Source organism: Pan paniscus, chromosome 2 (assembly GCF_029289425.2).
Source record: "Pan paniscus chromosome 2, NHGRI_mPanPan1-v2.0_pri, whole genome shotgun sequence".
In the NCBI taxonomy this organism is placed as follows: Eukaryota; Metazoa; Chordata; class Mammalia; order Primates; family Hominidae; genus Pan; species Pan paniscus.
The window spans coordinates 173,311,429-173,333,489 of NC_085926.1; the positions used below are offsets into that span (position 1 = coordinate 173,311,429).

The 22,061-nt window shown below is 34.9% G+C and overlaps 1 protein-coding gene across 1 annotated transcript in view; it reads left to right on the forward strand.

Moving 5' to 3' along the window:
* The window catches only part of NAALADL2 (N-acetylated alpha-linked acidic dipeptidase like 2), a 1,375,347-nt gene that overhangs the window by 987,680 nt on the left and 365,606 nt on the right, over positions 1-22,061 (forward strand). The window lies entirely within an intron of this gene.

Below are 22,061 nucleotides of genomic sequence, written 5' to 3' on the forward strand. Positions count from 1 at the left end.
AAATAAGCTCAAATATGTAACGTGAGGTTCTGTAGGACATACAAATAGAGGTACATGTGTAAAAATGATCTCCTGTAAATCCTATATGCTCAAGATGCTCTATTTTAATAGGAAATTTTGTTAACCTTATGCCCTTCCTACTGATCCTGGCTCCTCACTCCTCCTGCTACCATCAAGCAGCACTGCTTTCTGAAGTTACAAAATACAATTAAAAATGAAACACTTTATTCATCATGAAAATACAATATATTTCTATCAATGGAAAATAATAGGTTTACCCAGGACAAACATCTGCCATAAATTTAGTTGTTTTTTTTTTTTTAATACTATAGCTGAGGTAAACATGAACACTAATCTCATTGGTCATTAAGGGGACTGGAGCCTGTGGCCTCTGGTTACCATTTCTGTTTGTATCTATAAGATAAGAGAGTAAAAGAATTTAGATAGTATTTGTTAAAATTACTTCATGTAACAAAGTGTGACTTCTATTTTGTAAAGAGTAATAACATTTTCCACTGTTTTCTAGATAATTTTATCCTACATTGAAAACAAAAGAAAGACCTAGGATCATCTGTGTTGTGGCTAAATATGTGGAGATACTCAAAGTACTATATTTGTTAGAATATAAATATATTTAAGTAATCCTCCAGTGTATCCCCTTGTTTTTCAGCTGAGGAAATAAGAGTTCTAGGTGGTGATAAATACTGAGACAGATACAATTGATAAAAAGTACTTGGGGGTTGACAACCTCAGATTTTTATTTTGTAGAGTATAAGTAATCATGGAGTCTGTCAGAGAGAACTGAAATGCTACTTCTGATATTCAATGGCCAGGTGAAAAATATTGTGGATCAGCAATGACTTATGGCCGGGTGCAGTGGCTCATGCCTGTAATCCCAGCACTTTGGGAGGCCAAGGCGGGCAGATCACTTAAGGTCAAGAGTTCGAGACCAGTCTGGCCAGCGTATTGAAACCTGTCTCTACTAAAAATACAAAAATTCGCTGGACGTGGTGGCAGGTGCCTCTAATCCCAGCTACTTGGGAGGCCGAGGCAGGAGAATCACTTGAACCAGGAGGTGGAGGTTGCAGTGAGCCACAATTTGGCCACTGCACTCTGGCCTGCGCGACAGAGTGAGACTCTATCTCAAAACAAAACAAAACAAAAATGACTTATGTTGTATCATTGTTATGTATTTATAAGTAAGGTCCACTTAAAAGCAAGGTTGTTTATGAATTCCTTTTTCTCATGTCCTTTCTATTTCTATATAGAATCAATGCCGCACACTCACATACCAGACTATAAGTGAATATGACTTAATGTGTCTGCAAGGGTATGCACAGGTATGTAGTGTTAACAATATTTATGGCAATTCAACGTTTGAATCTCAGTTGCCACTGCAAGGTAATCCAACTCTTGCTATGATAAAACCGTATTCCAACCTTATCCTTTCTCATATGCAAAGTTCAGTATCCAAAAATTCTAATATAATAAACATATATTTATTATTTTTGCTGCCAAACAGCATTTTTGTACTCAACTTCATAGCTTTATCTCGTTTGCTATTTTGAAAATATAGGATTAGCTGATCAGCAACTGCCTATTTCTAATGGCAGCTATGCAGCTGATAGCTGATAATTATGGTGTCAGAGAGAGTGCTGTATTTGTAGGATGCACAATTCCATTCTTCACTTTGTGATGACGGGAAACAGAATGTGCTGACTAAGCAACCTGAGCAACCTCATGATGACTGTTCACATACATAATGAGTTTCTGTGGGTAATCATTTTTGAAAGATTTTGCTAGACTAATTTTAACTCTTGTAGATACTTCAGAGCAAAAGACTTCACTTCTGGTAGCCTAAGGCTTATGACTCAAGAAAAAGTGTGACCGGTTAGGTTATTTCTTGAATATATGCTGTTCTTTAGTTACTTTTTAGGACTTAGGACTCAGAAAGAATCAAACTACTGAGTCAACCTTGAAAACACTCTGAAAGCCTGGTTTTAAAAATTTACAACAGAAGAAAGAAATAGATGAAAGAATCAGAATATTTCTAGTAGATTTGGGGGGTAGTTTCTCATATTGCATATTGCAAAGGCATTTGTACTTCCAGCAATTAAGCAGCTTAAATCCCTACACTTATGGAAATAGAAAATGAAAAAAGTTCAAAACATTTAAATGAATATATTTTTTTACATTCTTTCTGAAACAATTATACAATTATTAAATGATTCACGTTATATACAGTAATAATTGCTGATCAAAGGCAGATGCATATTTCACATATATGTTAAAAATTTAGCTAAGAATATTATAAAACATTTTGCCAAATTTTCTGGATAACACTAATAAGATTTTACAACAATGGCAGCTAATAATTTAGTTGGAATTCATAACTTGAAATGTTTTTGTTTCTCTCTGAATAGCCATCATCGAATGTAAATTTCATTCTCTTAAAAATATTACATTTCTTGTTTTCTAGACTAGATGACTGACACTTCATTGGCCTTTTCCAATAGGCATATTTTTAAAATTTGCATATTTTTATACTACTCCTCTAAGGTAGGAATACAATAAGGTAATTCAATTTACTTTCATCCATACCCAAATGTTGCTTAAGGTTCTTCGTGCTGCTGGAATCATACCCTTGTAACATATTATTTAAATTCTTGTGGATTGGAAGTTGTAGAAACGTTGACATATAATGCCTGTTTCTTTCGCATATTAACTGTTCATCTGTGTTAATACAGAACATTTCTTTTTTAATGTAATCTTCACCTTTTTTTGAAACCATGTACTCAATGAAGAACATAAATGGCACTAATCTAAATCATAAAGATCACTGTTTCATCTTTACAGCTGTGTCATCATTCCCCAGATTTAGATATTGATCATTTCTAGCAACCCCCAAATGTTCAAACTTGTTTTTGTATCTTATATTTATAAAAGAACTACCTGAGTACTTGATGGCATACAGCTTGACTTCTGTACCTTGACTTCTGTACAGTAGTGTTCACTACTGTACCTTTAACAGATAGCTAGAAAATGGGAAGTACTCAATAAGTTTTTTTGAAGAAAACGAAACTCCTTTGGTACATAATGCTGAAATGAAGGAATTGTTTACTGACTGTAATATATTTCTCAAAGATTTCAGACTTCATTCCACTTTATAACAAAATAGTCACCGAATCACCTACTCCTGTTTGTTGTCCAGCAGACAGGACATTTTTTTAGCTTAGGTGAGAAATCTGAGTGGCTAGTTGGAGGATGAGGTTGAGAAGTTCAGCCCAGGGTGACCTAAGCATGTGGAGTGTGAGGAGAATTTTCCTGGCACTCTCAATCTAGAAGTTTACTAGACTCCTGCTTCTGTCTCAACTCCTGCATCTTTTCAATCTGTCTTCTTCATTCTGGCTCCTAAGTCTCAATTCTTTCCATTTTTTTCTATCTCACTTGTCTCCACCATGAGCAAAGCCAACTTTAATTCTCACTGGGACAACTATAGCTGCCTCCTAACTCATCTCATTGCATCCTCTTTTAAAACTTCCAATCTATTCTCTGATATATCATAAACAAGCTTTCAAAACCCTAAATCTGATCATGCCATCTGTGTAAAACTTGTAGTGTTTGCTCTTGTTGATTTTTAAGATTATATAAATGATAGCACACTATGTATATCTATTTTTATCTGGCTTGTTCCTTACTCAGCATGTTTTAGAACCTAACAGTTTTGATTGCTTGTGGTTACATATTAAAATACAGAGTATGAAGTAAAAGGACTTAAGAAACCAAATGAATGATATTGGTTTTTTCTGGAGAGGGATGGAGGGAGGGCAGTAGTTCTGCAGGGAGTAAAGAAGACTCTAACTTTATCTGTATTGTGTTGTTTTAGAATAAAAGTATATATTAAAATGTTAACATAAATTCTGTTAATTCTGGACTATAGTAATATATACATGTACACACACACACACACACACACACACATATATATACATATTCCTTTATGCATTTCTGTATTTTTTTAATTTCTCAATTTTTCAGATACACCCTGGGGAGAGCAGGAAAACCTAACTGATTACCTTGCTCTTAAAGACAAGATATGTTTCATGCTATAAATGCTGTATATGAATTCTTTGACTTTCTTTTGCACCACTCCAGTCATATGACCTCTTTTGTTTCCTCTGGTACACTATACTGTTTCTTAATTCAAGGCCTTTACATATGTAGTTTCTTTTGCTTAGAAGGTTTTTGGAGGATAGGAATATGTGTCCTATCCTATAGTGCTAACAAGAGGAAAAATCAGGTGCAGCCACTTTTGAGTACAATTCATTGGCATATATAAAAATTTAAAATTTGCATATTTTCTGACCCCAAATCCATTTTTCCATAGCAGCCTTATGGAAACCTTCGCACATATGCAAGTTGATGTACATGCAACAAAATTCATGGAGGTTTTTATTACAATAGCAAAATTTAGATTTGTCTAAGTATATTAGAATACTATTAGAATTATGGAATACTATGCAACATCCACAAAGAATAATAAAAGAATAACATCTGCAAACTTAAATAAAGAGGTCTTTAAGCCTTCCTTATAGAGTGAAAAAGAAATGTCACAGAGTAATATGTATGAAAATATTTAAATAAAAGAAAGTATAATAATAACATTATACAATTATTTAAAAATTTTCTGTGCATTAAAATAATATGAAGTTTAGGAGACACTATATTGGTGAGAGTGCCTCTTGGTAGTACAGGGAAACAAAATGTGGGGCATGGCCAAAATGCTCTTTAGCTTAACTTCAATGTTCTTGTTTTTATAATAAGAACAGCTTTATGTATTTTACTTAGATAATTAAAAATTAATAAAATTCCGTGCCATCCTCCAAAGAGAAACAGTGATTATTATTCTATGGATCCTTTCATCTTTAATATTCTGATTTTATATTCTTTGGCCGTTAAATTATGCATTGAGAACTACCATTCTAAATTCTACCATTTTATAGTAATTAACCTGCATATTTTATAAAAATTATAAAGTTCTTTCTTCTTTAAGTTATATACGCATATGTGTATACATACATATACATATATACATGAGTGTTAAGCTATATATGTGTGTTAATTTGGAAACTTGAAAGCAATGAAGATTTAAGGATTCTCTATGGCATTATTTTGAAATATACTCTAATTGTAAGTATTCAGTACACAACTTTGGGATTCCAGTCTTATTATTAAAGGGAATATTTCATCTTTTTGTTGGAATTTTCTTTCATATTATTAACTAAATTATATAACTCTAGTTTGTCTTCCAGCTAAAATCAGTAGGATGGGCTGATGTTATCTTCATACTTACATCTTACTTACATCTCTGTTATCCAGAGGCGGATTCACTGAATAAGTCTAACTTTGTGTCTCTACACATTATTATTTCTTCTCTCAGTTTTTCCTGTCTTAATAAATTGCTAAATATATAAGAGTAGCACAGAAGTCTATCTATAAATGTTTGTTCTCACACTATATCTAAAAAGTCTGGACATTGTTTATTGATAACTATAATGCAGATTTAGACAATTGAGTCTTTATATAATGCTATGTCATTAGTTTGACATTAGTTAATGTTTTATAATTTCCTTTTGCTTATGGATAAACACTTAATTTTATTATCAGCCTTAGATCAGTATATAGGTGATATAGGTATAATGCTGAATCTTTTAAATCTAGCATCTCATTGATATTTTTATTGAAACTTGAAATAATTTTGAAATCTTTGAAAAGTTCAAATAAGTCCTAAATGCCTTCAGGAAAATAGTTGATGTGTTTTGTACTGAAAAATGGATTCAACTTTAACATCACACCTTCTAAAAATAGCCATCTTGCTTTCATATGATTTATATTTTCTTTGAAGCAACCTTGCAAATGTGTCACTTCTTTTGTTTCATTTCATAGCAAACGTACTATGAGAAAGTGAGCAAAGCCTGTCCTATGATCTGTTTGATTTGTGTATCTCTGTACACTTCACGAGTTGGGCATACTGCAGAAATGTTATTTTTTTTTCCTCATGGGAACCTCAAAAGAATTAAAAAAGTAGTAGCAGGACAATATGCAGTATCAGAGGGAGCAACAGAGATTTGTTTGTTTGTTTGTTTGTTTAGTTCTATTGGACAGTTTATGGATAGTATTTGTCACTGGCATAATGTGACTCATTTATATTGTACCTATTCTTCTGTGGAGCTAAAAGCACTTTATAAGCATTCTCATTCATCCTCAAGCTGTGCTATGAGCTAAGTATTAGGCAGCTTTTATTCTCACTTTATGGCCTGGGAAACTCCAGTTTAAGGAATGTCAGTGTGCAGGTATTTGCAAAGTGTTCCAAAAACAGCCAATGGGATTCACAGTAACGTGTGGACTATGACCAAGCAGTGAAAGTCAAAAGTTCTTTGTATGCAGAAGTGTTCTGTGTGAACAGGTCAGGATATTTTACTTTATTTATAGGCTTTATAGTAATACTTGTCCGATGAAGCCAAATACTAAATATAATTATTTAAAATATTCTGACTCTTCTTTCCCTTCAGGCAAGTCTTCCTACTGAATCCGTGTGATTAATAGGACTTTTATTCTTATACTCATCCAGGATTGAAACCTTAATTGCCTTCTCTCTTAATTACCTCATTGCCACTACTCTGTTCAGTGGGTTGCCAAGTTGTGACCATTCTCCTTTCCCAGACTTTTCACATGGATCTTTACCTTTCTGTGTCGAGACATCCTAATTCATGCAGCTATTACTTCTTGTTGAGAAAAAAAATAGCTTTTTAACAGTAATGACATCAGAATTTTAATTTTGAAAGCTAAAAGAAGTAGACTCTGATCCCACCTATATAGCTTACCAGCCATATGACTCTTAGCATTACATTATTTCTGAGCTTTAGAGTTATTTCTATCACAAGAAGATAACAATAACTAGTTTGAAAAGTTGGACCCTCATATATAAAGTGTAAAAATGGAATGAGACAATATATGCCAAGTATCAAGCTCTGCACCTGGTACAAATGGGATCTATTTTTACTGTTTTCCTTGTGCATACAATACATTGGGAAACAGAATTTTTCCAGTTCTGTTCCTTCTGCATATCATTCTCAAATCAAAACTTCTAAAATCCCCTTTGATGGTACTAATTATCTTCTTAAAACTCCATAAAAATCTCCCAGTACTTACTCAGTTTTCTTAATTTAATATGTAAAACCCACCATAATAAAGACTCTATAATTTTAGTCTTAATCAACACCATATGGAGTCATCTCCGGTTAACCTTGGCTCCTTGCCATTCCCTTTTCACAGCCTTATTTTCCTCCTACAGCTCATTTAATCATGTTGATTCTTTTGCCTGGAATCAGCTCCCCTACAGTCATTTTCTGTAGAGCTTGAAACATATATGGAAAAACCCTGTCAAAGCCAGGCTCATTCTACGCCAGATGTAGCTAATGAGAAGAGTTCTATTAATTGTTTTTTAGGGCTCTAGCCACTACTTTAAAAGCACTTCTTATTTTCCCATGAAGAGACAAAAATCTTGCTCAACGGAGCCAGACTTTGACATGCTGACCACTCAGCATTCATGGGAATGTGTTCTGATAGTTATTCATCAGCAACTTACTTTTATTGTTTCCTCTGACTATATCACTGCTCTTTACAGGTACCTGTTCTCTTTCATCTGGTGTTCCCAGTCTCTTCAGGCCTGCTGAAGCATCTTTGCTGGTTCATTTCACATTTCCTGGGTCCAAGACCTGGGATTTTCCGGCTACTCTATCTCTTTCATTCATTAAATAGTTGCAGTCATGAAGCTGGATGTTTGCATTTTCCAGTCGTCTCCCAGCTCTTCTGGTTTGCTCCCTGTTTCCATCCCAAGCCACAAATATACAATCAAATAGAGCTGCCAGACAGGAACCTGTTCTTGCTCTGGAATAACTTCTTGGACTCTTTTTCTTTTCCAGTAACATCCCACTCACTCATTTCCTACCTCATCTAAGAAACATTCACAGTGTTGACTAAGAATGACACAAAACATTCTTTAAATGTAGCACTGGCGTAATATAACATCATTGGGTTGTGAAGAAGATTAAATGAAGGAGCTGAAAAAGAACATTTTGAGCAATGTGAATAATCTAGACTTTTGTTCAAGCTCCATTATCATGGAAATGCTTTTAAAAGATGACTGTGCATAGGGCTATTTGAAGTCCTGCGCACGGGAACTAACAAAGATACCATTCCTATCCCTTAAGAACACCCTAGCTTATTAACAGGACCATTAGCGCTATACTAAGCACAGCCATGTCTCTAACTGTGCCACTATAGCCTTCGCTGTGACTTCAAAGAAAACTCATTATTAAGTAAAATAACCTTTTGATACACTGAAAAATATTACCTTATAAGAAAGTAGGCAAAGCATTACCTTAGACTTTTATCCCTAGCCTTTTTTTTTCTCTTTTGGATGTGAATTTGGGTTCCATTTCATAAAGTACTTCGAAGAAATGTACATCCAAAACAACTTACCAAATTACATTCACCACATTATAGAACTTTTATGTAAGAAAATTCTCATATATATAAATTCAGAGGAAGAATTAATAGAATATTTCTGACTGGAGTTCTCTGTAGAGACACTTTTCAATGATCAAATGATGAATCTGTGTCTCATTAACCAAGGGAATTTTTCCCATGGCAAGTGTTTTAGAATACCAATATGTTTTCTTCCAAGTGTATCTTCTCTCACTATATATCATCACTACAGCAAGAAACGAGTGGTAATCAGGTCACAGTTCTACATGTGACTAAGAGCAAAAATTAATTTTAATAATATTGTAAGAAACCAGGAAGGGAATATATTGAAATCTTTTACACTATCCATTTCAAACATGAGGGGCATTTCTATAATAATAGTAAGACATTCACCTCAAATTTAGATGTATGCATGTAACTACAAAGAGCCTCTTTCAACATGAAAATGGAAAGATTTCTATTAAATTAATATCAAGAAAATGCTGTATATATGATGCGTTTAAGAACTCAGAAGATGTGGAAAACTATCCCAGAGTCACTTCCTAATTAGAGGTGGAGCAAAGGCCAGATACTGGTCTCTGAACGCCAGGCCAGTCTTCTTTTCTTGTGTCAATGTTTCCACATCAAAAACAGGAAACTGCAAAGATCTGAGAAGTACTTCATATATGCTAGCTCATTTATTCTAGCAACATCTATATCAGGGAAGCAGGGGTTAATTATTTTCCATTTTTATTATTTAAAAAATAAGTAAATCTGGAAATAAAGTACTGAGCTTCTGTCTGTTCATTTAATCAGTCTCATAAAATAATGTGTGCTTATGATCTGGTATGAAGAATTAATGGTTGCATACTTTTATAACAACAACAAGAACAAAACACATTCATAGTTTATTTGCTATCTGTTAAAAATGTAAACTAGTCTTTTTCCAAGGCTAGAAATTTTGCAAGTCATTCCAATGTTTATACCCTTCAAGTAAGAGATGGAAAGCTTCTCAGGGGAATGCCTCTGAAGCAGTTTACTTAGCTTATATTACATGTAATGTGCAGATGGCCAATTATTCCAGTAATGAATCTAGACTACACTCCTCAAAGTAAAGAACAAACTAGATATTTTATCTGTCTCTTAGTTTGTTTTTCTTATGATATAGTTTATGGTTGTTTCCAAATGTTCATGTTTTTAGAATGCTTTAGGGGATAAAATAGTCTTGGAGTAGACAAATGAGGAATACCAAAGAATAGAAATGTTTAGAATTATGTGGAGTAGGGAATTAATTATCATATATACAATTTTTTCTCTGAAATAGATTTAAAAAATATTTATCAGTATCTAAATATTACCACTGCTGCTATAAATCTTAATTTTCACTGAAAATGACAAATTTATTAATATCAACTTAGCAAGATAAAACCCTTTACCAGAGAAAGTCTTGTTTCTTGGGTAGAAATTTCAGGTTACAAAATGTCTTTAAAGAACACGTTAATGACCATCATCCACTTGAAAATACAGGATTGTTCTTTGTTTCGATGTGACTATATCAATATGTACTAAAGCAATAGAAACCATTTAAAGTAAGTTTGAAAATATATTCTCATGATTCTGTAAATATAATCAATTCAATTATAGGACAGACTAGATTTCAACTAACATATAATTAAGTACCATGCTTATGTCTTGTATAATGGCCAAAATCTAGTTTAACACCTGCTTAACTACACATTAATCAAAACATTTTAACATAATAATAAAAATTATCCTTTAATTGACTGTCAAGTTTAGCACAAACTCCAAAACTGCATAGCCAAAATTTTATACATATTTAAGCATATTTGTTGGAGGGAAGAGAATGATGGTAACTCATATATTATAGTCCTTTGTCCCCAAATAATTGTACCTAACCAATATAAATCTTGAGTTTATATGTCTAAACATAAAAGAAAAATATTTTTAATCGTGGGGAAAGTTTTCTAACCTTTTTTGAGCCTGTTTCCTACTGATGATCAGTACCTATGGATAAGCTAATTGGAAAGGAAGACCCAAATTAATATTAACAAAGACTTTACCTGTGTAGTACTTTTTTTTTTTTATACTTTAAGTTTTAGGGTACATGTGCACATTGTGCAGGTTAGTTACATATGTATACATGTGCCATGCTGGTGCGCTGCACCCACTAACTCGTCATCTAGCATTAGGTATATCTCCCAATGCTATCCCTCCCCTCTCCCCCAACCCCACCACAGTCCCCAGAGTGTGATATTCCCCTTCCTGTGTCCATGTGATCTCATTGTTCAGTTCCCACCTATGAGTGAGAATATGCAGTGTTCGGTTTTTTTATCTTGCGATAGTTTACTGAGAATGATGATTTCCAATTTCATCCATGTCCCTACAAAGGACATGAACTCATCATTTTTTATGGCTGCATAGTATTCCATGGTGTATATGTGCCACATTTTCTTAATCCAGTCTATCATTGTTGGACATTTGGGTTGGTTCCAAGTCTTTGCTATTGTGAATAATGCCGCAATAAACATACATGTGCATGCGTCTTTATAGCAGCATGATTTATAGTCCTTTGGGTATATACCCAGTAATGGGATGGCTGGGTCAAATGGTATTTTTAGTTCTAGATTCCTGAGGAATAGCCACACTGACTTCCACAATGGTTGAACTAGTTTACAGTCCCACCAACAGTGTAAAAGTGTTCCTATTTCTCCACATCCTCTCCAGCACCTGTTGTTTCCTGACTTTTTAATGATTGCCATTCTAACTGGTGTGAGATGGTATCTCATAGTGGTTTTGATTTGCATTTCTCTGACGGCCAGTGATGATGAGCATTTTTTCATGTGTTTTTTGGTTGCATAAATGTCTTCTTTTGAGAAGTGTCTGTTCATGTCCTTCGCCCACTTTTTGATGGGTTTGTTTGTTTTTTTCTTGTAAATTTGAGTTCATTGTAGATTCTGGATATTAGCCCTTTGTCAGATGAGTAGGTTGCAAAAATTTTCTCCCATTTTGTAGGTTGCCTGTTCACTCTGATGGTAGTTTCTTTTGCTGTGCAGAAGCTCTTTAGTTTAATTAGATCCCATTTGTCAATTTTGTCTTTTGTTGCCATTGCTTTTGGTGTTTTGGACATGAAGTCCTTGCCCATGCCTATGTCCTGAATGGTAATGCCTAGGTTTTCTTCTAGGGTTTTTATGGTTTTAGGTCTAACGTTTAAATCTTTAATCCATCTTGAATTGATTTTTGTATAAGGTGTAAGGAAGGGATCCAGTTTCAGCTTCCTACATATGGCTAGCCAGTTTTCCCAGCACCATTTATTAAATAGGGAATCCTTTCCCCATTGCTTGTTTTTCTCAGGTTTGTCAAAGATCAGATAGTTGTAGGTATGCAGCGTTATTTCTGAGTGTATATCTAGAAAACCCCATTGTCTCAGCCCAAAATGTCCTTAAGCTGATAAGCAACTTCAGCAAAGTCTCAGGATACAAAATCAATGTACAAAAATCACAAGCATTCTTATACACCAACAACAGACAAACAGAGAGCCAAATCATGAGTGAACTCCCATTCACAATTGCTTCAAAGAGAATAAAATACCTAGGAATCCAACTTACAAGGGATGTGAAGGACCTCTTCAAGGAGAACTACAAACCACTGCTCAAGGAAATACAAGAGGATACAAACAAATGGAAGAACATTCCATGCTCATGGGTAGGAAGAATCAATATCGTGAAAATGGCCATACTGCCCAAGGTAATTTACAGATTCAGTGCCATCCCCATCAAGCTACCAATGACTTTCTTCACAGAATTGGAGAAAACTACTTTAAAGTTCATATGGAACCAAAAAAGAGCCCGCATTGCCAAGTCAATCCTAAGCCAAAAGAACAAAGCTGGAGGAATCACACTACCTGACTTCAAACTATACTACAAGGCTACAGTAACCAAAACAGCATGGTACTGGTACCAAAACAGAGATATAGATCAATGTGTAGTACTTTTTAAAAAGTAAAATTATACTCTGCATAATCTATATATTCTTTTAGTATCAGAATGCATATTTTGCTTTACAAATGGGAATATTGCTTTCCACTCCCTTTAATGTAAATATAAATATAACTGTTGTTATGACACATTAGTTAAGTATTAAAGCATTATGATATTTACTAGGGAGCATAGCAAGATGTTTTTGCTTAGGGGTAGACCAATGAAATGAGAAGATGTGAACACCTATGTCTTTATTTTTACAATTTCGTGGTTTCAAATTTTATATCGTGAATCATGAATTTTAGGCTTACAATTAGACAAAACAAAACTATTCATTTAAACTTCAGTAATTAATTCATCAGAAAATTGTCACTGATCCCCTTCCTTTTATTCTGAGAATAATGCATAGCACAAAGCATTTTTAAAGTACGTTTCCATTTTAAATAATAATCTAAACAATACTCTGCTGACTTTGACTAGGCTTGATAGAAAATGGTAATATTTATAACAGTGGGCTGTAAGATACTGAAATAATAAAGGATCAGCTGTATTCACAAGGACAACAAAATGACTAACCAATTTAGTGTACTGGTCATTTCAGAAAAATAATTGTAAATTTAGTGAGCTAAAATAAAAATGAAAAAACATTTGTGCCAGTTATTTAATGGTCTGATTTCTGTCAAAGTGGCAGCCCTCTGGAGAAAGTCAAATAAAATATTCCAGGATAACATCACTGGTATCAGTTTGTTCAATTGATGTTTGGGTCATTTTCATAAAAGTGCAGCAGAAAATGTGTTTTAAAATCTCAGTTTTTTTCAGCTCTGATTGTTTGGTTCTCTGGTAAGTCCACAGTATTAATACTTTCAGTTTGTCAGTCTTTTATTATAATAAATTATAATAGTTAAAAACCAAGAAATGAAAAATGTAAGTCAAGTCACTTAGCTATTGTAATATTTAATCATGGCTGAAATAAAGTGTTATAAATGCAATTTTTATCTTTGCACCACCAAGTTTATTTCTGAGGAAAAGAAAAAAACAAAACCAAGTGCTCTCTGACCATCTGATTATTCATTTATTTATGTATTTATGTATTTATTTTTATTTTGATAGGTTTTGGGGGAACGGCTGGTGTTTGGTTATATGAATAAGTCCTTTAGTGGTGATTTCTGAGATTTTGGTATACCCATCACCCAAGCAGTGTACATTGTACCCAATGTGTAGTCTTGTATCCCTCACCCCCTCCCATGCTTTCCCTCAAGTCCCCAAAGTCCGCTGTATGATCCTTATGCCTTTGTGTCCTCATAGCTTCGCTACTACTTATGAGTGAGAACAGATGATGTTTGGTTTTCCATTCCTAACTCACTTAACTTAGAATAATGATCTCCAATTCCATCCCGGTTGCTGCAAATGCCATTATTGTGTTCCTTTTTATGGTTGAGTAGTATTCCATGGTATACACATACCATATTTCCTCATTGATTGATGGGCATTTGGGCTGGTTCCTTATTTTTGCAATTGTGAATTGTGTGGCTATAAACATGCAAGTGCAAGTATTTTTTTTTTATAATTACTTATTTTCCTGTGGGTGGATACTCAGGAGTGGGGTTGCTGGATAAAATGGTAGATATATTTTTAGTTCTTTAAGGAATCTCCATACTGTTTTCCATAGTGGTTGTACTAGTTTGCATTCCCACCAACAGCGTACAAGGGTTCCCTTTTCACCACATCCATGCCAACATCTGTTTTTTTTAATTTTTTGATTATGGCCATGCTTGCAGAAGCCAGGTGGCATCGCATTGTGGTTTTGGTTTGCAGCTCCATTATCATTAGTGATGTTGAGCATTTTTTCATGTTTGTTGGCCATTTGTATATCTTCTTGTGAAAAATGTTTTTTCATATCGTTAGCCCACTTTTTGATGGGATTGTTTGTGTTTTTCTTGTGTTTCTTGTGTTTGTCGGTTTTTTTTTTTCTTTTTTCTTTTTTTTTTTTTTTGATGATTTGTTTGAGTTCCTTGTAGATTCTGGATATTCGTACTTTGTTAGATCTACAGATTGCAAAGATTTTCTCCCACTTGGTGGGTTGACTGTTCACTCTGCTGATTGTTTCTTTTGCTGTATGGAAGCATTTTAGTTTAATTAAGTTCTATCTATTTATCTTTGTTTCTGTTACATTTGCTTTTGGGTTCTAGGTCATGAAGTCTTTGCCTAAGCCAGTGTCTAGAAGGGTTTTTTCCAACGTTATCTTCTAGAATTTTTATGGTTTCAGGACTTAGATTTAATTTGGTTCGTCTTGAGTTGATTTTTGTATAAGATGAGAGATGAGAACCCAGTTTTGTTATTCTACATGTGGCTTGCCACTTACCCCGGCACCATTTGTTGAATACGGTGCCCTTCCCCACTTTTTGTTTTTGTTTTCTTTGTTGAAGATCAGTTGACTGTAAGTATTTGGCTTTATTTCTGGGTTCTCTATTCTGTTCCGTTGATCTATATGTCTGTCTTAATACCAGTATCATGCTGTTTTGGTGACTATGGCCTTATAGCATAGTTTGAAGTCAGGTAAGGTAATGCCTCCAGATTTGTTCTTTTTGCTCAGTCTTGCTTTGGCTATGCAGGCTCTTTTTGGTTCCATATGAATTTTAGAATTTTTTTTCTAGTTCTGTTAAGAATGATGGTGGTATTTTGATCGAAATTACATTGAATTTGTAAATTGTTTTTGGCAGTATGATCATTTTCACAAGATTGATTCTACCCATCCATGATCATAGGATGTGTTTCCATTTGTTTGTGTCATCGATGATTTCTTTCAGTAGTGTTTTGTAGATTTTCTTGTAGAGACCTTTCACTTCCTTGGTTAAGTATATTCCTAAGTATTTAATTTGTTTTGCCGCTATTGTAAAGGGGGTTGAGTTCTTGATTCGATTCTCAGCTTGGTTGCTGTTGGTGTATAGCAGGGCTACTGATTTGTGTACATTTATTTTTTAATCCTGAAACTTTGCTGAATTCATTTACCTGTTCTATGAGATTTTTGGATGAGTCTTTAGGGTCTCCTACTTATATGATCATGTCATCAGCAAAGGGCGACAGTTGGCTTCCTTTTTAACAGTTTGGATGGTCTTTATTTCTTTCTCTTGTCTGATTGCTCTGGCTAGGACTTCCTCTATGTCCATTTCAAATTTGTTATTTAGAAATAGCTTATAAAGAGACATGTTAATCATTTTGAAGGAGACTGAGAACTGTTGATTTATGGTTTACTGATATAGTTAATTTGGGGGAGGGTGAGCAAATACAGTTTTTATTCTTTTCATTTTTCTTTTTATATATTAGTCATTTTATTAACTATATAAATTACACTATAAAAAATATACCATTGGCTCTCCATATCCAGGTGTTTCACATCCATTGATTCAACTAACTACAGATTGAAAGTATTTGGGAAAAAAAAACCCCACAAAGTTCCAAAAAGCAAAACTTGAATTTTCTCCGTGATGAGTACTATGTTGAATTCATGTGAATTAAATGATATGTAGGCATTGTATTAGGTATTATAAGTAATTTAGAAGTGCTTTAAAGTATATAAGAAAATGTGGATAGGTTATATGAAAATACTAGGCCAATTTATTTAAGGGACTCAAGCATATGCAGAATTTGGTGTCCACAAGGGCTCCCAGAACCGATTGCTGGCAGGTACCAAGGGACGACTACGTAATGATTTACGCCAGTGCTGATCTAATGTGCATACAAATCCCCTGGGGATCTTGATAGACTACAGATTCTGATTCAGAAGACCTGGGGTGGGACCTGGGATTCTGCATTCCTAGTAAGTCCTAGTTCATGCAGATGCTGCTTGTCTGAGGACTACACATTGAATAGGAAGGATCTATGCAACATTGAGTGAGTAGCAAGGATCTCATGTTCACACACACACACACACACACACACACACACACACACACGAGGTGCACAGGGTTGAGTTATGTGTACTCCTAAATTCTGAAGTTGTGTTATTCTTCTCATTCACCATCATCATTAAAACACACCAGGCCCCTCTTTTATTTAACCAGCACATTTTTATCTTATCTAACCTCTCAGTGCTTTCATCTCAGCATGTGAGATTTCTCATCTCTGAAGGTTTATCTTCCCTGATGCTGTTTGGCTAATTGGCACTTGAATACACTGACTTTTCTTTATTTTTATTTTTATTTATTTTTATTTTTTTGAGATGGAGTCTCGCTCTTTTGCCCAGATTGGAGTGCAGTGGTGCAATCTCAGCTCACTGCAACTTCAGCCTCCCAGATTCAAGCGATTGTCCTGCCTCAGCCTCCTCCTGAGTAGCTGGGACTACAGGCGCATGCCACCATGCCCAGCTAATTTTTGTAATTTCAGTAGAGATGGGGTTTCACCATGTTGGCCAGGCTGTTCTCGGTCTCCTGACCTCAGGTGATCCACCCTCCTCGACCTCTCAAAGTGCTGGGATTACAGGCGTGAGCCACCACGCCTGGCCAACACTGACTTTTCAATTAGGTTTAAAAGTATCCCATCTTGTCACACATATAAATATAAATATATATATATATATATATATATATATATATATATATATATGTATACTCGTTACTAACAGAGCGTATTTTCTTTACACAGCCAACCAGATGAGATTGAAGTGGGCATCAACAATTTGAAAAAGCGTGAAACAGAATTAAGGATGTACAATTAGAACACAACTTACTTATTTTAATGCTAATTTCTTCTAAATTTCACCCACAGTAACTTTGGCTCTATGGCTCTGAACTAATACACTATTTTTATTTCAGTAGTGAAGACACTTTGGTGTCACCTTGGTAGAGATGACAATAGTATCATAGTGAAATTATTTATTTGTAACATTTCAAACAGTGAGTCAATGATGGAGTCAGGCTTAGGACTTTGTTTATCCAGTTTTCTCATTATACTATGCACATGTAGCATTGAATCAGGGATTGAATTACTGATGTAATGGGTCTGTTTGAGTCTTTATCTGGATTACAAAGAGTGCATAATGTGAACAGAGAATTAGCTAGCTACTAAAATAAAAGTTGGTCCCCCTCAGTCTTTATGAAGCATAAACAAGGTACAGAGTATGATATAAATGCTGCAAGCTAAAAGTTAAAGTGCTAAAATGTAGTGTCGCAGTCTTTTTTGTATGGTATCCTTTCTTTCGAGGCACATAATCCATTTAATTTTCATCTCATATCTAATGGATTCTTATAGTTCATAAATATGCTTTAAAATATCACTGAATAAAAATAGTACATGTGTTTAGCTTTGTTCAAAACCTCTTAATAATGTAAGAAAATAAAACTCTTCTCTCAGATCTTCTTCAATAGACATAGGTTTGTTTTAAAAATAACTTCTGTCTATAATTTAATCTTAGTGTCCTGTAAAGTCCTGCTTTTAGTATCTGCTCTTAGAAGTGAACTGTTTGCCAAATTTCCATTAAGCTGAAGGTAAAAAATTAATGAGGCACTTACTTTAGATATTTCAAAACTAATGCAAGTCTATTAGTCATGCAGCACAAAAAAATCAAAGATTTGGGTATGTTCAATTACGGGTTAGGCTTCACTCATATTTAACATTTAAATGCATTGCTTCATAAGCTTAATAGAGCATTCTAGAGAAAAATGGAATGCAGTTATTGATTTTTTATTAACATAAATATATTTTAAAGATGATTTTATTTATTTAAAGACTTTTTATCTACAAAAGTTAATTTTAGGGCAAGGATAATCAGCGAATTGATAGAGATAGATGGGTTTTGAAAGTTTATTTAATATGTCTGCTGGGGGAGAGTATTAGTTAGCCAGGGAAAAAGCATAACTATATAGCAAGCATAGAATTATAATTTATTCTTCAATTGTACACCAGCTCAATTTTGGCAGGACTCAGAAAACCATTAAGACATAGGCATTAAGATTATTTTTCAAACAATTGTTGATTCTTTTTTCTACTATTAATTATTGAACTCCTGTTGTGTACCTGACAAGGTGCCAGGCATTGTGTATCATACAATGATGTAAGTGACTTGGTCCTTGCCTTCAAGAATTTATAGTTCAGAGGGAACAAACTTGATTTTGCATAGTGATAATGTTAACTGAAAATAGCAAGCATTGCAAAAAAAGGTGCAGATATAGCACACAGAGTTGAGGGTGCCAGAGAAAGCTTCACGTAGAAGATGACTTGTAAGTTGGGCTTTGAAGGAACTGAGTACTTTAGACGCATGTGATGCATGAGAAAAACAAGTGAAGTAAGGGGAATGGCTTAAGCAAAAACATGGGGGACGTGGCTCATGGAGCATGTAAGGGTATAGCTTAAGATTTTGCTTAAGATGTATGAAGAAAACTGATAGAAAGTAATATTGAAGTATAAGGTTTGGGATCATGAAGGGCTTTGAATGGCAAGCTAAAGAGTTTGGTGTTTGAACTGGGGAGAGGTGCAATCATACAGCATCTTAAGAAGTTTCCGCAATCATGAAAACTTCAAAATGATAGACAGCACATTGTGCATCAATATTATTTCATTATCTCATGCACATCAAAAGCTCCAAAGGTAATGGCTGAGAGAGAAAACACATAGTGGGAAAACCAGATGGCTATCCCAGCGTTTCCCAGCTAGTTTGCGCAGACATTGTCTATGCTTTGAAACATGAATCAATTTGTCCTCAAGTGCAGCCTGGAGCAGTAGGAGACTTGAGGCTCATCACTTTTGGCTGAGAGCAGCCTTCTATGGTCTGAAAATCCCCTTTGGTTTACCTCAGTAGGTTGTACAACTATTAGCATTCTTCTACATAAATTACGCAGGGCCTGGTACCTTGGCATGCCACCTGTGCAGTCTCACAGAGGCCCCTCTCCAAAGGGCCCCACACTTGATTTAATGCTCTCCTATTGCCATATGGAAATATGGCAATTCTTCATACTTTATAAACAAGAGGTCCCACATTGTCATTTCACTGTGGGTCCTGCAAATTATATAGCCACTTGTGGTTCCATGAATATGAAAACTGTTGGGAAATAATGACCTACACTGTGGTCCGAATGCACTGTTATCTATATAAGGGAGCAATGAAATTATGAGGCCAGCACTGCTCTTATATAACAAAATGGATTCTAAGCTTAAATCTTTATTATTTTTTCTTCAAAGCCATGACTTCCACGGCTGCCGTAGGCCTAAGCTAAATATAATATTTTAGCCTTGTGGTCTCCCAGATGATAAATTAAGGAAACACTCGTGTAACATATTTTCTTATTTATAATCTACCTCCTCCTGTAGCCTGGATACCAGTACCATCGAGCTCTGCACCCTCTGAAGTCCCGTCAATTAAATTCTGAGAAAAACCGTTAGCACTTATTTTCCCTAGTAAAAGTTCTGAAAAATATAGCACTGCATTTGAAAACATCACAGGCTGCCTGATAGAGTCATTCTGTTGGGTATTTCCTTTTCTGAGTCAGGAAAAATATAGAAACTGAATAAGTATTCGTTATTTCCTTAAGCATAGTTTGTTCTCTCCATTATCTCTATTCTATTCGTGTCCTTTTTTATACTTGTGTTATTATAACTGTTTTATCTTATTTTTATTTTTTATTTTTTGAAGTTATAGATGCATTTAATTCATGTACATAGTCAAATATTTCTACAGGTTTAATTTATAAAAATGTCACCTTCTCCTCCTCTACCCTGTGTCTCTTCTCTCCTCTCTTTTTAACTCCCCAGGGCAAATATGTAATTGTTTTTAACATCTTTAGTAGCTACTTACCTTTTCTATTTACCTTCCTTCTGCTCGGTTATGTGTTGGAGTTTGTTTTTCAGTTTTATCCATTATATTGACTTACCACTTTGAGAGATAGAGACTTAACTTTCACAAGTATTCATGTACATCACTGCCTGACTTTTTCCCTTTTCTCCTTTTTCCTAAAAAGGATCATTTTTGTGTTAAATCAAGTCATTATTTATATTATTATGACTATGTAAATATTATACATATTGTTCAATGATTAAATTTCTTCTTGCACAACTTTTGGTCCCTTTAGGCTAAACCCTTTATAGGTTTCTTATTTTTCTTTATAGCTAGATATTCTTCAAACCCTTACACTCTGATCTTACTGTAAATATTCTCTCAATATGTTAGCACACATCTGGTATTCTCATTAATCTGGTCTTCCTAGAGACCTCCCTCCCCAGCTCTGCTGACCACCTGCCATCATCCTCACTACGTCTGCTGCCGAGGGGCCAGCCGAGGGTTGCCCTTGGCTGAGATCTCTTACTTAAGGATAACAAAATTAAGTTGATTTGAAGTTCTGTATATGACTGGGATTTATTGACTGATAAATTTCAATAGAGGATGTTGTGGGTGAGTTGTTTCTTTTATTAATAGACCTGTTTTTGGTATTTTTAGATATTTTCTATTGATCTCATCATATTTGCTAAGAGTGAACCTTTATTACCCTACCTGGAGAGAAGGTTTCTGTATGCCAAAAGAGAAAACATCTGAGGAGTCCTGGCAATCATGACACCTTTTCTTTGGGGGGGAGGGGGGAGCTGTGTCTCACTCTGTCACCCAGGCTGGAGTGCAAGTAGCATGGCCTTGACTCACTGCAACCTCTGCCTCCCGAGTTCAAGCTATTCTCCTGCCTCGCCCTCCTGAGTAGCCGAGATTACAGGCGTGCACCACCATACCCAGCTAATTTTTATACTTTTATTATGCACGGGGTTTCACCTTATTGGCCAGGCTAGTCTTGAAATCCTGACCTCAAGTGATCCTCTCGCCTTGGCCTCCCAAAGTACTGGGATTACAGCCATGAACCACCACACCAGGTCGACACCATCCTCTTTAAAGTGTGATGTTGCTCGCTGTATTTGGTGTCTCCCTGTTCACTCTCTCTCTCTCAGTTTTCTGCTGAAGTGAGGAAGGAACAGGCACCCACACTGACTGGGTACATGAGGATTCCAGAGAACAAGCCATTTCACAATCAGAATTTCAGCAAATCCTCCTGTTTCTGGTCTCTTTTGCAGCCCTATTTTAATAGGTACCTGGTGTTGACAATTTCTAACCCTTTCTTTGTTCGGTGGTACAAACAGCATTCTCAGCTTCCCTACTAAGAACTTAGGTTTTAAGTTTCCCCCTCAGTTCTTACATCACTGACACTTACATATCTGCTTTCCAACTAGAATCTTATTACTATCTATTCTCCTGGCCCCTGTACCTTTATGCTTTCTCATTCTTTTGTCATCATTTTAGTGGAGTTTTATGGGACAATGGAGGTAAGTGCATATGTGCAATCTGCCATCTTTAACTAGGATATGTCATTGTATTTGGACTAAATTTTTATTAGGTATCTCAAATAATGTTAATAAGTAAACAGGGTATAACTAAGGAGTAGATAAACAAGTGAATGAATATGAACTTACCAGTCATAATTTAAATACTTATTACAGATAACTTTTCCTTAAGTGTTTTAAATTTTTGTTTACTAAGGATTATCTTCCTTTGTCTTTTGAATACAG